This window comes from Lissotriton helveticus, chromosome 3_1, assembly GCF_964261635.1.
Source record: "Lissotriton helveticus chromosome 3_1, aLisHel1.1, whole genome shotgun sequence".
NCBI classification, from domain to species: Eukaryota; Metazoa; Chordata; class Amphibia; order Caudata; family Salamandridae; genus Lissotriton; species Lissotriton helveticus.
This window is the reverse complement of record NC_136061.1, coordinates 1,871,349,419-1,871,368,421: the sequence shown is the minus strand read 5'-3', so window position 1 is coordinate 1,871,368,421 and position 19,003 is coordinate 1,871,349,419. Positions and strand designations below refer to the sequence as shown.

The following is a 19,003-nucleotide window of genomic DNA, read 5'->3' as shown; positions in this document are numbered from 1 at the left end:
AGAGAATTTGGACTTTTTAGTCTCTAGACGTTTGGGGAGCTTCTTTCTTGAATACCTGTTTGCATTCCCTGATTCCTACTTAGGATCTTCTCTCAGTTCTGAGGGCCCTTTATGTTCTCATTTTGATCATTTGGATTTGGTAGACTTAAGATTTCATTTTTATAGTGTTTTATCTCTAAAGGAAATTTGTTCTTGGAAAAGAATTGGGTGTTCTACTTTGTGCTAATACGTTTTGTTTCCTTCCAGATAAGGTTGTCTTGAGATAAAACCTTTCCATCTGACTTTCACATTTCACAGGATTACCTTTCTATTTTCCATCACTTCCTCTCAGGAGGGGGAAAGATTTCATATGCTTGACTTTCACAAAACACTTTCCTGATGTAGTGAGGACGGCAGTATTTAGAAATGTGGAAGCACTTGTTATTTACGCCTGATATTTCTGTACAAGGTTTGCACCCTGCGTCTAGTAAGAGTAAGTGGCTAAAGCAGACTATCGTTTTAGCCTAAAAAGAAAAGGAAAATGTATCTTACCACGATCAATTTAGGGAACATTGACCAGGAGTATCTTGGCCTTCTGGGCCATGTTGAAAGTAGCACCCCTAAAGAATGTGTTAATGGCAGCTGCCTGGTCTTCCCCACACACCTTCTTGAACCACTACTATCGCTAGGTGGGAGATGAAGTTTCAACAGTTTTTGGTGAAAACCTTTTAGAAGTTGTTCTGCCTAACACTTTTTTGATTTTATTTATATAAAAAATTAGCACTTCTGCATAATTTCTATTATGGATTTTCTTGTTGCTATTACGGTTTGCGTATAATCTGCCCGAGTGACGACTGTGAAGAGTAAGACTGACGTGGAGATAATACCTCGAATTCTTACCAGTGATCTTGACTACTCAGAGTTCAGGTAATCCTTGTCACAGACTAATGTTGGAAGTGCTACCAGAAAATGGTTGTATATGGTTCTGGAGATTAGTGACTTGATAGTTATAGGAAGTACTATATGATCACTTCTCTGTATGTTCCAGGCAAGAAGAGGAATTCAGCCTTATTTTTAGTTTTTGCATGTTTTTGCTAGTATGGAAAAAGCAATTCTGTGATCAGAGATATCATCTCGTCCAGCAAGGTTTGTGAGGAGGAAGACCTTAACTTGAAGTATTGAAGATTTCGGTTAAGTAACCTAGGCAGAAGCTTCCCGTGTTAAAACGTTTCAGTCAAGTTTTAAAATAGCTGGGGGATTTTTTACTTTCCTCAAGTATTCTAGGAGTTGACTTTGAATAGTAAAAATCCCTCTTGGACTATTTTTGGAAAAGTTGCACTTTCCCTAAATACCGTAGGACCGGAGTTAGAATATTAAATAAGGACCTGGTCTCTGAAAGAGTTTTACTCATTCCGTGTCAATGGCAAAAAGCGATAATGCATTAGGGCCTTAGATTTCCCAGTATCCACAAATACCCTTTGCTCCTCAGCTGCTACGACTGCATCCCATGGCTTTTCACTACTCAAGCTCTGCATCCATAACTCCGCAAGACTTCATGGGGGTCGGGAATGAATGCACACATCTGCTGCAAATCAAGCCTCCTGACTGGGCTGCACATCAAGTAGGCTTGGACGTTTCTGGTAGGCCTGGGCGGAGTTCAGCTGCGTGGAACTCGGCAAAGTGGCAAAAAAACTCTGAGCTATGCTGAGTTCCACGAGCAGCGGAGTGCATTAGGGTTATGCCGTGCGCAGTGATTTTGAGTGGCGGTGTTTGACCTGCACTGTAAAATCATCACGAACGGCACTATGCGCAGCGCAAGTGGGCACAGCTTTTTTTCTGCTACTCGAGTGGATTTTCTACTCGAACAGAAGGTTTCTCAACGTGAGTGGTTGCAACCTGCTGCATATGATAAGAAATTAACTTACCCGTATCTCTCAGAGAAATACTATCAACAGGACAATCAGGGTTACTACACCAACAGATGTAGATGGGGACAAAGAAGATTTGCTACTTTTCCAGACTCGTCTCTAGGCAGCTGCTCAGAGAGCGCCAGTGACAGACCCACCACCAACCGTCCATACAGTCAAGCTCCGAGATTTCAGGATGCAAATAGTGGCTCACTTTTTTTAGGGAACAACTCATGGATGCCACAGAGAGACGGTGGTCAGGAACAGGGATGGGAAAAACCCAGAGGATGGAACCGAAGAAGGAACAATCAGAGAGTGAACATGAGAGCCAGATTTTCCCCACAGGGAAATGCAGACCAGGAGGCAAACTTACAGGTGGTAGACGTAAATCCGTCCTCCATCAAAAACAATGTTCATGGACCGGATAATCTGAATTCTCATTCCATCTCTCATCAAGACCCCAAAATAAACATCTCAGATTACATGCTTAATGAAGATGAGAAGAGCATCTTATCTAAGGGCCTATCCTTTGTCCCCATGGTCAATGTGAAATTGGAACTACAGTTTTTTAGAAAAACCAGACTAAGGTATTTTTTTATGCACAACCCACCATCGAACACATAGCAGGCCGCCACCAACTTTACACCAGTATCTTCTTTGACTCCAGCATAACATTTAGTGAGTCATAGCATCCTGGCATACTAACAGATTGTACTCAAGGAAATTATGGGTCTACTAAATGACAGGAAATACATTTAACACAACATTACCACGTTGGAAAGACAAGGTCTGGAATCACTAAAAATACAACTTAGCCACTGTCTTTAAGACAGCCGACAAAGGAGGTGCAGTAGTTGTACAAAACACTGTCGACTATGTTGCTGATATCAAGAAACAACTAGGAGCTGAGGACCGTTACATAGATATAAACAACGATCCAACTCAGGGCGTAGTCAAACTCATTCAGAAATCGACATGCAAGAGGTAAATCAAGGCTTTCTAAGTGAACCGGAGTATAATTTCCAGAATAGGAAGAATCCTCGTACACACACAGTTTACACCTGAGCTTCACAAGGATCTCAAACACCCCCCAGGAAGACCAATAGTCTTTGGTTGTGGCTCGATTTTGGAGACTTTGAGTAAATTCATTGATACTTTTCTACAGCACTGGGTGGTTGATACTAAATCATATGTGAGAGATGCCATGGACATTATCCAAATAATGAAGGGTCAACCTTTTGACTCCGAGACACAGATTTTGGTAACCCAAGACGTTTCATCTCTTTACACCAGCATTTCCCAGAATCAGGCTTTAGAGCTAGCACAGGAATTTTTGGACAAAAGAACAGGTCCCAGTTGGGTCCCTACTGAATTCTTAGTGTAGTTATTAGGAATTGCGATGACAAACCATTATTTTGTCTTCCAAAATGAATACTTCTGTAAAGGAGTCGCTGTGGGAGCTGGATTTGCTCCCAGTTTGGCGATTCTGTTCATGGATATATATGAGGACAAGTACATATACAATATGGACAACCCTTTCCTAGATAACATCACGACGTGTAAACGTTTAATTGACAATGTTTTAATGAGTGAATTGAACCTAATTGATTTCACCTTTTGGTTGAATGGTAGGTCCCCAGATATAAAATTCACCATGAACTATGACAAAGAAACCATATGTTGCCTAGATCTGTCTTTGAAGATAGAAGACTCTAAGATTTGTACCACTCTTCAGGAAACCCATGGAGCGTAACGCCCTACTGAGATGCAACTCACACCATCCTAGCAATCTACAAGATAATCTCCTGTATGGCCAATTCCTGAGACTACACCATAATTGCTCACACAGAACTGATTTCTTTAATGAGACTAACACACTTATCTTGAGACTAAGAGAAAGCGGCTATCTGAAAGGATTGTTACACAGAGCAAGAAAGAGAGTATGGTATTGCCCACGAGAAACCCTATTGGAGGTGAAATCTAAGGAAAATACTATGAATAAATTGATCTATGTTACAATGTTCAATACCAGAAGTCATGCCATCAAAAAGGTTATTACAAACTACTCGAACCTGGTTGCATCTGAAATTGGTATGACTGAAAAACCTCTGTTTGCCTTTAAGGGGGGCATAAATGTGGAAGACTATGTGGTCAGTTCCTTTTTGGAAACTCCCCGTGCTCCTGACATCCGAGTCCTACTGAATCTTCCACCACTAGGGGGTCATTTCAAATGTAGTCACTGCAAAGCTTGTAAGCTCACAATTGAAGGGAGTGAATTCATGCATCTGGGATGCACTCATACACTATGACACCATACGAATTGCAATAGTTCTGAGGTGATCTATGCGACCAACTGCCTATGTGATAAGTTATATGATGGGGCAGACAAACAGAAAGTGAAAACCAGTAGTTGGATGTGCATCCTTGATACAGTGGAACTTGGTCTTAATGAATTTGAAGAGACCAACCGTCAAATGGGTCTGATTAATCTTTTATAGGCCACCACCCGGATGGTTTTCTCCATACAGACAAATGGGTATGTAACATTTCCTCACATTTATGTAACATCCCTCACTAAATAGACCATGATTATTCTACTTCATCTCAGAAACATACATGGTATGCTGTATTGATTGTAATTAACATAAAATAGAAAGCCGCATTTGAACTAGCTTGCTTCTGCTATAACCCACTGTATAACTAAATTTCATTAACGTACTCTGTACGTATTGTTATAACATGCTGTATTGTTTGTAATTAGTATCCATAATTATTAACTAAGGGGCTAGCATAGAAAGCCACATCGAAATAGCTTGCTTCTGTTACTACCTACCTTACAACTAAATCTTCTCACACAATTTGCTGTGTATATAAGGCGACATGGTGCCCCCTTGATGATATGCCATTCAACAACTCGTATCAAAATTGACTGTAACATCTATATTCATTGTTAACTAAGCATAATATGCAACGTTTGAAATAGCGTGCTTCTGCTACAACCCATTGTATGAGGAAATCCTTTCACGCACCTTGTTATATAATGAAAAAGTTTCAAACATAGTTGCTCTAAATTTTGCCTTTGTTTCTATAGTGATTTCTAACCAATGTCCAGGCCCATTTTCTTTTGGTTCATTAGCCCAGCCCTCACTTTTTATTAATTAGTTTGGTTTTATTCAATTGGTAGTACGAGTATGGACAGTGTTTAATTGCCAACATGTTAAGATGGGCTTTAGAAAGTGTTTCTTAAAAAGACTTGAAAAATATATTTATTTGTCAACACTCTTCCTTGCAAGAAACCAGCCTTGAAACGCCATCCAAGGCTTTTGACATATTGAGGTTATCCCCAGAGTCGTCCTCTCTTCTGAAGACCACCTGATAGACACACGACAATGCGTTGAGGCGGCAGCTGTTCAGCTCTGACAGCTTCTCTCTTGCCTCATGGCCTGAACTCATACGCTGCGCCTGCCTTCCCCATTTAACAACTTAGGCAGTCAACTGTGGGCGTTGTCTAGGATCCTTCCGGCATTCAAAACCGATCAACGGCAGAGGTAAGATTTTCTCATAATCCTGCCTGGTCCACATTTAGTTTTTTGTGAGTTTGCCACTGCATTTCTATACTTCATCTATTCCTTTAGATTCCAACCGGTTGGTGGAATTTTTCTTTCTTTTGGTTTGAAACTCGGGGAAATTTTTTGCCTACCTCACTCAGATAGTGATTAAGACACTACTTGGTAAGTTTATCACTTAATAACTATATACCGAATACATTCAATCTTATTTCTTAACTTCTTCAAGATTAAGAAGTTACTTTCCCTTTCGTCCTTATTACAGATCCTGAACTGCCATCAAATAATAAAATTTCAACCCATTAGCCATCCTACCAAGATAATACCCATTGGTAAGTGCATTACTATCGGTTCAGGAGTGGGAACAGTTAATTCAGTTAATTTCATTTTGATTTCATATTACTTTTTGTCCCACTCACATTAGCTTACTCGAGGAGGTCATTGGGAGTGATTTATTCAGGCCCGCCTAGCAAGATGCATGGGCCTTCACTTCAAGGAGACATGGTCCCTCTATAAACACTTTCATGCTCCATCCAGACTTGGAGGAGTATCTTTAAATAGGTGAGTTTCTCTCGCCTTTGTTTCCAAACCCTTATTCTTAGACCAGTCTCAACACACCTCATTCATTCTGAATTACCTTCTCTCACATAGGCCGTCTGAATTCCGTATTTCAGTCCTGAGGAAGACCCACTGTGATGTTTATTTATTCACGCAAACCTTCTTGGTCGAAACGTAGACGCTTCTATTTTGCCCACGTCCTTAGTCTTTTCACCCTTGAATTTAGAGTGCAGTTCTAAAAGGTGTTGCTAGAACGTTATTTATTTTAGGAAGGATGGCCCTTTTTCCAATTTTGTGTGTGTATGGATGTGTGTATATATATATATATATATATATATATATATATATATATATATATATATATATATATATATATATATATATATATATATATATAATTTCTGTATGTTTTGATTATTATTCTTTATCACACACACGTCACTTACCTTGCCAAAATCACTTTCATTCTGTTGGTTTTTTGTTCTACAATTTGTATATGTTGCAGCCATATATGAATGCAACTGTTATAAATGATATATGCAATTTGTGAAAAACTATTTCTTTGGTGTGTTTTGATCTGTGTATCAACTATTGTGCTCATCAGTAAATAGTTGTGTAAAGCAATTGTTTTCTACCCCACAGAACGCATTGTAGTTTGTTACCAAGAAGGATAAATCAGCTAGTCCTCAAGTAGGAACGTCACCCAGACATCACCCAAAGATATTTAAAGAGGCGGTGTAGTGCAGCCATCTACTTTTTGACAACCCAAACTTCCCTAATTTGTCCTGCAGATACCCTCACTCCCCGTCCATGGAAATGCACTGTGGATTAACTGGTCAGGGATAATTGTCTGCGCTTTTCTACCTCTCCCGTTCATTGCATACGTTGTGAGAAGAATGAAGCAGGTCTCAATGCCTCTAATTCTAGTGGCACCAACGTGGGCCAGACAGCCCAGGTTCAGAGTGCATTGCTACTGGAAATGTTCATCAGTCCCCACGGAAAGCTTTCCATTAGAGCATATTTTCTCACAACAGCGCAGAACAGTCAGGCACCCAGACCCAAAACAGCTCAATCTAGTGATCTGGAACCTGAGGTTATAGAGCTCAAATACCTACACTTTCCAGAAGAACAATGTAGCTCTTGTGATAAGCACATGGGTACACCACCGGTGCATACTATGCTTGAATGTGAAAACCGGGCATTTCCTACCTTTTTACATCTTCAAAAGGCAGCTCAAGCATACACTTCAATACGTCTTCATTAAGCGGCTGTAATTGCATACATGCAGAACAGTGAACGCTCATACCTTTTTAAGATTTCCTACTCATGGTGTTCATGGAGGGTATTCAAATAGTGATTTCCCCCCACAAGGACTCCTCCAGCACCTGATGGATCCTGAATGTAGTTATGAGAAGGCTTATAGAAACAACTTATGAGTATTTCCATTCATGCCAATTACAGTTCCTCAACAAAGGTGAATTGTCTTGTTGCTATAACGTCTCTGACGCATTTGTGAGATCCAAACACTTCTTATTCAAGAGGCGTTTATTCAGGTCCATAGATGCTAAATAGACCTTAGAACCAATCATAAGTTCTTCCCTGATGTAGTCTTACTTTTCCATTTGTACCATGCGATTAAAGGGTTGTCTGTTTCTGTTGGGAAGAGACCGCTAAACACTTTAATTGTTAAACTAGTACTTATGTACTATAATGACAAATCTTTCAGTAAGACTAATCAGATTTTTGTTGGTTTTGCTAAACCACACAAGGGTCACCCTATTTCAAAAGTAGGCATTGCAAAGTGGATTGCAAATTGTATCCAGACTTGTTATGCAAAGGCTAAATGGGTACTCCGGCACCTCCTAGGGATTTTGTATCCAACATCCTGTTAGCTGATATTTGTAGTCCGCAACTTGGGTCAACACCACACTTGTTCACAAAGCATTTCTGTGTGGACATATTGGCTTGTCAACAAGCTATGGTTGACCAAACTGTATGAAGGACTTTGTTTCAAACATCTGTCATCTGCCAGCTAGCTACAGCTGAGAAGAAACTGCTTTACAGTCCATACAAAGCATGTGCATCTAAAGCCTCCCATGATACAAAGGGACATTTAAGTATTTGTTTGTAATGTGTAGTGCTGTAGATTCAAATGCACTCTCTCCTACGGTGATTGCGCTTGTTTTTTCCTGAATATATATTTAATTAGCTAATTCCAATGCAGAGGGCACATTCTTACTCTACACTTCACTCTCGCCTTTCACCCACCATGCGAAAAACATTCTAATGCGGAGTCAGTGCTGGTGTGCATTTTAGACCAATGGAGGAGTCGCACAGCATCACATGACTTAAAGCTTTTTAGTACAAAAACAACTTGTATTATCCGAGCCTAACACTAGATGAGAGGAATGTGCAAAGTATATGAACCTACATAAAACCTTATATTTATGGAATTTATCTTGTGGTGCTATTAATGAAAGCTTCTAATGCCTGTGCTAGAAATGTCTACCATCAGAATTAATTGCCCATGTTAACACTATTTGCTTCGTAACATAATGGCAAAAACAACAGTTGATCGATAGAATGCAGAACAATGTCATACATTCACGCCAGTACAGAGATCTGGGCCTTAATCCATCGTTTCTTTGCTCACCATGCCATTCCAGTTTGAACCCAGCCATATGCAAATCGGTCTTGACCCTGTGCCCCATGCGAACAGTCCTGCCTGAACTGCCAAGCCAGGTCCTCCCTGGACTGGAAACAAGCATCCTAGGTCTGGTTTCGGGCTTTCAGCCCTCATCAGCCAGGATAGCTTGATTCCAGTTTCATGGAGAGCACTGGACTCACGTCTGAACATACCCGTCCCACTCGGGGTGACAAATGCAAAAACAACAGTTGATGGACAGAATGCAGAACAATGTCATACATACACCCCAGTACAGAGATCTGGGCCTAAATCCATCGTGTTTTTGCTCACCATACCATTCCAGTTTGAACCCAGCCATATGCAAAGCAGTCTTGACCCTGCGCCCAATGGGACAGTCCAGCCCCGAAATCGTAACATAATGGTGCACAGGTCTGTGTTAGGATTTTGAACAAGTATTTACCTCTGTTAATCCAGATCTAAATGACCTCTGTTATTTGATAACTGCATGATATTTGGTTCTACTATCAGCAGCACTGTAAATGTGCACCATTAAACAGATCACTAGTGGCACTTATTTACATCAGCCAAAACAATTTTGTGCTCCTGGGAACAATTTTCTGCCCATGAGAAGTTGTGTAGGGATATCCCATATATTCATCTTTTTGTCTTTGTCCTAGGAGTTCTTCTTACTCTGCTAAATCAGTATAGTGCCCCAAACTTTAAAAAAAAATAAACTGCTCCCCAAGCTTAATTCATTCAAATGGAAAGGTCCTTTTGACCAGCATTTTAGTGTTGGAGGACTCTGTTTACAACTTTGACATATGTGAAAGCTATGATAGTTTCACTCGCTTGCATCTCCTGAACTTGTGTCAAATGTGCATGCAGAGACCACTTTCTAGATGGCATACCAAACTGCAAAACAAGAAAGCTAACAAATGCATCTATATGTTAGTGTAACCTTTTAACCTTTTTTCTTGTTTCTGGTTTTCATCCCTGGCAGATGTAGGTCATCTGTCCTAGGCAGTAGAGCATTTGTACTCTGCCGTGCTGCTCTCTTCCTGCAAGGCAGCCCAACTGAGGAACCAAAGTTCATTACATTGTGTTAAAAATCCATCCCAACTGCAGCAGCTGCTTCCGGTAGGTAAAGCAGCGGGATAGCTAGTGCCTGGCAATGTGAATGACAGCAGGTGCACTGGAGACTGGGTCCTGCGTTGCTGCTGTGCTAGCTGATCTAGTTGTGGGATTGTAAGAACAATTTGTGTGTTGTGTACCCCTCTGACTTCTGTGGCTCCCAGTGTTGACGCACCTCTATGCGTGGCCACAGAGAGGCAGCTGAGACTGAGAGAAGTGGTTGTGGGCTTGCTCTGCATTTGATTCCTGTGTACGTTTTGCTTTCTTCTTTAATCGCTCTCAAACTTCAGTTTTGTTGGAAAAATGTTTATCAAACGACTAACACAGTAGTTTGAGCACATGTAGCTTGCATGTTCAAATCTCTGCAAGGCAAATTCCATCACTCTTCCGATGTTAAAATGACTATGAATGATGTTGGGTTGGGTAATAATAACCACCAAGGTCCTGTTCAGTTTACTGCATGTGGTACATTTTGTGAGCTGACATTGAATTTGTTAAATTTCTTTCTTTTTTTCTAATTGCTATTTAAGTTAAAGCTGCATAATAATTGAGTAATTAGATGTGTTTTCATTAAATTGACACAGAATAGTGATGAAGTAGGAAAAGTAAGAATGGTCATATATTTTGTGTAGTGGAACAAAATGTATAGTCTCAAAAAATAGAGTCGCTGTAATTTTCATGACATTCTAGTGTGTTTAAGGGAATTTTCTTCAAGCCTATTAAGTTAACATTTGTTTGAAAACTCTCTGAACTACCTTATGCCCATTGTGAGGTATGACTATACTAGAATTACTAAAATGAATGCCAGTCAACTAACAGGGTTTTTTCACAATAGGCTGTCAGCTAAGAAGTCTTGTTGAAACCTACCTGAAAGACCAGTGAACCACGCAGCAAGGAATCACACTTTAGTCGTTTGAAGGTAAGTCTTACAACAGCTTGTACTTATGTCATGCTTAAAGTCAGTTTTCTTATGTGTTGGTTTTCGACATGTGCCTGATGTCCAAAGAGGCTGCTTGCAAAAAATAGTCGCAGTTTACGACATAACATTTTGAAGCCAGTATCTAATTTTGCTAACCAATCTATGTACTAATAGGTTGCATCGTAAAATAAAATAATTGCATGGGATCATAGAATAACTTGCTTCATTTATACTCCGTATGAAGCTTGCCAATGGAAACTTCCTCCAATTAGCTGTAAAGTCAGGTCTAGTTGCATGCACGGAACAGCACACCGCCATGTCTGTCTTTTAATTTTCCCTGAAATGGAGCTGATAAAAAAATTTAAAAAAATTTAAAAGCTTAAGTGAGAATTCAGTGGTCATTTTGAGACTGGGAGCACGGTGGGGCCTTCCCTTTTGTTAGTATTGGAAGTCTGTAGTCTTCTCAGTGGTTTGCGAACAGAATGATGGTCTCAAACCATTGATGCCTTGGGTACCGATTTGGTATTTTGATAGAACACCCAAAATGCACTCTTTCCATGTACCAAATGAAGAATCCTTTCTAAACCCATTTCACAAGTCGGAAAAACAGGTTTAGTAAACTAGAAAATGCTTTTTACCCTTTGCAAACCATGTGATTTAGCCAATGGGAGGGTTTGGTTTGCAACCAGCAAAGTCTAGTACATATGGCCCATTCTGCCTTGCTGTGGAATACCCAGATTGACAACTAAAGCAGCATGGTAAACCTTGGAAGCTTTTTCTCTTTTTCACAGAATTCGTCCTCGCTGTTGCATCTCTTTGGGAGTAGTTCTACATGCTGGACACTCCCTATATAGACTAACAAGAGAGGGTGCATATAGGAACACAACAAATGTGAAACTGTTTAATATTCTTTGCATTCACTTAGTTTATTTTATTTAGCTATTTAAACATTACAAATAATCTGGCCCAACTAGTGTCTGCCTCAAAGAATATAGTTTACTTTGTAGATAGTCTGCTAGCATATCAGCAAAGTCCATCATAAGCACGTGCAATCACTAAAACTCAAACAGTATTACCCATTTTGGTCCACTACCCCCTCTAGAAAGGAGGATAAATGTAAACACTCATAATGAGGTTTTACTGTGTTTCCAGATTTTGATTAGGTGGGTAAAAAATTAAGTAAAGGATAGATTAAAGAAGAGGGAAGAAACTACAGATGGCAAGGTCGAACAAAAGATGTGTATTGAACTGTAGATTGGAAAGAGTGTCTCTCATATGGGTAAGAAGAGATAAGTCCTATAAGTATGTGGCAGCGATACATGAGAAGGTGGTGTAACCAGGGGTAGTAGAGAAAGAGAGTGAGACCAGTTTGATAATGTTGCCCAAGAAAAAAGAGGCCACAAAAGACAGTCTTCAGCAAGGGAAGCTCCTGCTGCTCTCCAAAGACTTGCTAATTATGTGTGTGGCAAAAATGACATAAAAGAAATAGGTGTAATCTGTTCTGAGGAGTAACAACTTACTGTATTCAGAATATAATTTCTAGACCTTTCACTCACAAAGTCCAAGCCATTTGCTCTCCTCTTGGTTTTGATGGTAATCCCTCTACTACAACACCAGCAGGTGATTAAAGACTACATGTTTTAATTCTTTTATTGAGTTTTCATTTAATAAATGTAAATGTATATGTTTTTGTACTTGTATAGCGCGCAGCTACCCGGACCGGGTCTCCCGGCGCTTATACTCATACCGCTAAGGAACCCTTCCTGGTTTTCCTTGTGAAGTGTCCACTCCTGGGCACCCCCATGGTGAAACCAGGAATCCTCGCGCTGTTGGGGCCGTTGTGGAGATTAAGCAAGCTATTGCCTAGAGTTGCAGCGTGGGACCCATGATTAGAATAGGCACTGAGGCGAGAATATCCGGTCAGAGGAATTTAAGCCCGAGACCCTCCGAGGCGGGAATCGAACCCTGGTCCCGGGCCAGAGCTCTGCATCAAGGTCTGACGCTCTAACCATTGAGCCACACTTCTCCACGTTCCATATAAACCACATATGACACATCACTATTTCAGAGCAATACATCAGGTGTGTATATTAAGGAGGGAGTCTAGAAATCGCTTCTGCGTACCAGTATTATCACACATCATTTCAAAAGTTATGGGCTAGTGTTATATTGCGTCCATCCAAGCTCAAATTAGGTTTCAGTCAGTCTGTTCGACAGAGATCTTTGATTGTTCCTCATCACTCTGTAGGGGTCCATCTAGAAAAAGCCTAAGAGGACCCCTAATGTCCTTGGGTTGTGTATTCCTAGGTTGGAGCATAGTATACGTCTAACTTCTGCCATTGCATGTTGCTTGGCTTTTTAAAAAATGCATTTTATTTTTCCATTTTATACCACAATACAAGAGACCAGACAGCAGGCGGTAGTGTGTACGGTGGGTGCAATGCACATAAAAACATGTACAGTATTCCATACAGTATCAATATTCTGAGCACTAGAATCGGGAGGCCCACCGGCATGAGATCAGGTTTCACCTCATCGGGCCTATGCTTCCCTCCCCATCAGTATGTCCTGACACAGACCCCCCACCCAGACATTCCTCCCCACTGTCATCAGTCTCATTACATCCTGAGGCGTACTCATCCAATGTCGGATTAAGGAGGGCATCGTATAGAGTTCTCTTGTCCATTAAATCCTCTGCTAGTTTGTCATCACGTCTATGCAACTTCATGTGAAGTTCTTCTCCCAGTGACCACTCCATTACGTCCCTGTGTCAGTGTGCTTTCTCAGGCGCCCTTTGACCCATCCATGTGATTGCGTCACAACATCTAGCCAATACCAATGGCAAGTGTAAGCATTTGTAGCGCAGGTTTTCCCCCTTCGGTCGCGTAACTTTGCCAACAAACAGCACTGAAACGAGAGAACTATGTGTAGACAGGTGGCCCCGACAATATCAGCCACGTTCAGGCACCAAAAGATCTGTACCAAAGTGCAGTTCCACACTAAGTGTAAAAAGTCTGCACCCTCTGTACCATAGCGGGGTCAGCTATCTGGACATGTTGGGCAAATACGGTGCAGTGCTCTGGGTGTAAGCTGCGTCCTGTGCAGGAAGTTATGTGCTAATTGAAAATGAGCTTTGCTGGAGACAGTATGTGTTAATTCATTAACTGTTGTCTGAGCCCTGTTGGTTAATGGCATGTTGAGGTCCAAATCCCACTCCAAAGGTGCACGGGAAGGGGTCACAACTGCTTCTGCCCACATTGCTCTATATTGTGAGAATATTAGGCGGCGTCTCATTCCACAGGTTAATAGAACCCCGAGTGTTTGTGTGGGACCGGTGGCTGCAAGGTATGAAGGCCAGGTAATCCAGGCTACAACCACCAGGGTAGCATGTTGTAAAAAATTGACCAGGGCCAAGCATGAATTCCTGGTGCGCGTCCTCAAAAGTAATGATCGCTTCTCTGGGATACAAGTCACCCAATAGAACGCACCCACCCTCTTGCCACGTCCGACAGGGCTAATTGTCTAATGACTACCTGATAGGCTTCAACATCAATATGTCAAGTTCCCTGTGGAATGGTGCCCGCTTTAGGACGGTTTGCAGAAACGCTGCCAGATAAAAGCTGTGTGTCGCACTAGATATGGAAGGTCCGCAGATGTGCAAACCCCTTCCATCAACAGTTCCAGTAAGCGGTCTGCAGCCACACTACCGGCCAGCAGTCTCTTCTCCCAATTTCTTTTCCTGATTTCCCCATTTCTTTTCCAGATTTCCCCATCGAGCTCCATTTTGAAGGTGTGCAGCGTAATAGTATCAATATAGATGCAGGTCCTCCAATCCGCCATCCTCCTAACGTTTGGTCAAGCCCGTTAAGGCCACTTTGCTACGTTGGCCAGCCCATAGGAGCACATTCAGAAGAGAGTTGAGTTGTTTAAATATCGTGTGTGGCAAAGGACAAAGTGAATTCTGCAATACATTGAGACATCACAACAGCAGCACCGATTTTGCAGTAGCCATCCAGCCCTTATGGGAAAGGGGCAGGGTGGTCCAAAAAGCAAAGGATGTCCTCAAGGACTCGCTCCACATTTAAGTGTAATTGTTTGGCTCAAAAATGTGCTATATTGATTTCTAAGTATCGAATTGTTCTAATTCCCAACGCAATCAGAAGACCGGTAATTGAACCACTGGCATGCATACCAAGGAGGAAAGTGGGAATATTTAGGGCTTCTTACAGTTCAGATGAAGGCTCTAGATATTCCCGAATTTGTCTGGCAGCTGGGGTAGGAAATATAAATTAAGGCATCATCGGCATATGAGACGACATTCCATACCTCACCCACCTCTATGCCTCAGTCCTGTAGTTCCTGACATGCCCATATAGCTAATGGCTCTATCGCCAACTCAAAAAATAGGGGGAGAGGGGGAACCCCCGGCGAGTCCCTCTACCGAGTGTTCATGGCTCTAAGTGATGTTGTTCCACCCTCACTCTCGCAACCATGTCTGTGTAAAGGAGGCAACCCCACCCTCAGTACCTGGAGCAAATAGACCCAGTCCACAGTTTCGAAGGCCTTTTCCAGATCAGTCGAAACTAGCACGAGTTCTTCATCGCACTGGTCTGCCTCATGTAGAACATGCGTCAGATGCCGGAGGTTCATGCTAGTACTCCTTCCTGGTATAAAACCACATTGGTTCTAATGATCCAACTGTGGCATATGAGGTGATAAACGGACAGCTAGGGTCTTACTGAGTATTTTCACATTTGTATTGATCATAGTAAGAGGTCTATACAGTATAGGTAATTGGTGTTGCTCCCCCACCTCCTCCGGTTTTAGAAGCATGCAAATCTCGCCCTCCCACATCGTAGATTGTAATACGCCAAGTTCTGAAGCCACCATAAACACCTTCAGGAGATTCTGTGTTAATGTGGCCGAAAATGGCTGGTAAAATTCTGGTGGAAACCCATCTCCACTCTGTGTCTTAGCCCGTGGGAGCATATGAAGCGCTGATCTAAGCTTGTCTAGTGTTAATTGCTCATCCACTCAGCCAACCCTTCTAAAAAGGGGGAGAAAACATTTGCATTGACTGTCTGATCCACTGCATATACACGCTGCAGATGTGTGTGTGGAACACTTCCACAATACCCACCCTAGCGGTAACCCTAGTCCCAGTCGGTGAGACCAAACAAGTGAAGAGCGGAGGTAACCATTCCTGTCGCAGAATTCATTCCAATAAGTGCCCAGATTTATCCCCCCTCATGGTGCAGACGCTGACAGTACTGCTTTAAGGTATATTGGTCTAGTTGATCCCAGATATCAGCGATATGATTCTGTATGTCCTGCTAGTCATTTAGGAAGGTTGATGGGGTTGGCTGCATTGCCTGGTTTCTGGCGAGTGTCTGCTCTACTTTTTGAATGTCTGCCTGTAACTGCCTACAGACCCTGCAAGTTAGCCCCTAAGATACGCCCATTGACACCTCTTTAAGTGCCTCTCACTCCACGGACCTTCCTTCCAGTGGTGTCCCAATTAGAGTCAAGGAGCCAGTCAGGGTAAGAGATAAGGATTCCCTGCCCGTCACGTCCTCCAGGATATCCACAGGCATCCGCCAATAGCGTGCCCCCAGCTGCGTGTCAACAAGAGCAACTGTGCAACAGACATAATATAAATGTGATTGGATCCACACAGTAAGTTCGATACAAAAAGACAGTGATTGTCTAAGTGTAAAACTAACTCAGAGAAACCTTTCCAAATTTTTATTCCTGGGTTCCCCGGATAGGATTAAAAGTTTTAAAATCGGTGATTGTCTAGGGGTAGTTAGGACACTTCTTCTCTCCTATACTGCTTCTGTTTCGATATGTTTTGTCCACTACTTTTTCTCATAATGGGTCATTTGGCCCTCCTCAGGACTAGCGATCCCATTTAATACAAATCCCTTTCCTGGTAAGTCTCAAAACCTTCAAGGGAATATGTGTTTTTGGGGAGATAAGTGTTTCTATATACAATGACTTGCTTGTCACTTTCTGTGTAGATGCTCTTGTGTTACAAGTTTCATCGACAAAGTTGCTCAGACCGGATTGCAAGCTGGCACACTCCCCTGTAGTCACACTTTCATCAAGACTTGGATGCGCTGCGACCAACCAACTCACACTAAAGGAGAAACTCTTGACCTTATCATCTCGAAAGACCACACCATCACCCTAGGTTCCATTACCCCATGTGATTGGTCCGACCATCTTATCATCCTCTTTTACATTAACAGGGAGGTATTGACGAGGAAGGTTCAACCTTTGAAAGGGACCTCAGATCAATTGATTCCGACCAACTAGCCACCCAACGTAAGTCTGCCCTATCCGCCCAAGTCGATCTGGTTGAGGTGCAATCACTCACTGACGCCTACAATTCGACAATCTCGAACATCATGGATAACATTGCTCCACTGAAACACAAAAATGTCTCAAATAAAATATCCAAACCATGGCATAATGACAACTTAAACACAGAACGACGCAACCTCAGGGCTGCGGAACGGTCCTGGCGATCCAATCCCTCCTCTGACCAACTAAAACTCCTTAGAGAAGTCAGGAGTTTCTACAATAAGCAAATCAGGAGTGCCAAGTCTGACTACTTCAAACACCAACTGGATCAAGCGGCAAACCGTCCTAAGAAACTGTTCGAATTGGTCAAACAGCAATCAGTCGTTGGTCCATCCCACTCTGAACCTGATGGCTACCCTCCCACATGTGATGATCTGGCTGCTTTCTTCTCTGAAAAATCTAGACTCATATCTGCTGATCTCGCCTCTAAGAAGGCTCCATTGCCTCCCTCAGTTGCTTCCCCCTCTCTGGACCCCTTGGATTACTGATTACTAAGAACAAGGCGTCCTGGGGTACCTTTACCCCTTTTACTGAAAACGACATCTACAAGATTCTTCAGAATATCAACCCCTCCAACCACTTCAGCAACCCGCTTCCCCCGGCTATATTCAAGGAAATCAAGAATGCACTCATCCCCACCTGGACAAGGATAGTAAATGCTTCTCTTTCACAAGGCAGGATCCCTAGTTGCCTAAAAGCAGCTCAGGTTTCACCGATCTTAAAACAACCTAATGCTGACAAATCTGATCATAATAATTTCCGCCCCATTTCCAACATTCCCACCCTAGCAAAACTCCTAGAAAAATGTGTTCAATCTCAACTTTGCGATCACATACAGAACTATCAACTTCTAGACCAACATCAATCGGGTTTCAGGAGGGGACACAGCACTGAAACGACTCTCACACACGTTATGGATGACATTTTAAAAATGCTTGACAAAAACAAATCTTGCCTCCTGATTCTCCTTGACCTGTCATCCGCTTTCAATACGGTTAATCATGACAACCTTCTATCCATCCTGCAAAATAGAATGGGTTTTGCTGATCAGGTGCTACAATTGTTCTCTTCTTTCCTTCAGCACAGATCACAAAGCGTCAAGGCAAACCACTCCCTCTCCCAGTCCTCCCCTGTACTCATTGGGGTCCCTCAAGGGTCCGCCCTATCCCCGATCCTATTCAACCTTTTCCTGGAACCTCTTGCTTACTCATTAAACTCTATGAACATTCTCTTCCGCATGTATGCCGACGACACGCAACTCTATTTGAAAATCTCTTCCTTGGATAACATCATCTCCCTCAACACTACTCAAACATCTACTCAAAACTGGTTAACTGAGAACCATCTCCTGCTTAACACTTCCAAAACAGAATTCCTGCTCATCTCCCCCCCCCGAACCACATCCCCAAGATAGACCTATGGCTGAGTAACCTCACTACTTTCAATTGCACGCCTCTCATCATTGACTCAGCAAAATTCCTCAGAGTCACCTTGGACAAGCACCTGAATATGAAGAACCATATCAGTAATGTATGTAAGGGAGCAAACCACTTGTTGAGGTCACTCAGAATGATCAAACCATTCCTTCCACTAAAGGATTTCAAGCAGGTAGTTCAAGCGCTTGTCTTGCCGAGGATTGATTACTGCTGCGCTACTCTCAGTGGCCTTCCCAAATATGCCCTGGCTCCTCTAAGGTCATCTCTGAATGCAGCGACTAGATTGGTCTCTGGCATCAAAAGATACGATCATATATCCCCAGTCCTAAAATCTCTTAATTGGCTACCCTATGAAGCTCGAATTCAGTTAAAGATTGCTGTTCTGACTCACAAAGCCCTTCACCTCAATACTCCCAGTTACCTTGCACAAAAACTTGAACTATCCTGTGGATCTAGAGCCTCAAGAACCTCTACCTTTCTCCTGAAACCACTTA

At 42.2% G+C, this 19,003-nt stretch overlaps 1 protein-coding gene across 3 annotated transcripts in view; it reads left to right on the top strand.

The window, feature by feature from the left end:
• The window catches only part of KMT5B (lysine methyltransferase 5B), a 300,700-nt gene that overhangs the window by 15,178 nt on the left and 266,519 nt on the right, over positions 1-19,003 (top strand). For all 3 annotated transcript variants that reach the window (XM_078682852.1, XM_078682850.1, XM_078682851.1), the window contains 2 exons: positions 9,658-9,794; positions 10,624-10,707. The gene's annotated coding sequence lies outside the window, so the exon portion shown is untranslated. The remainder of the gene's footprint in view (positions 1-9,657; positions 9,795-10,623; positions 10,708-19,003) is intronic.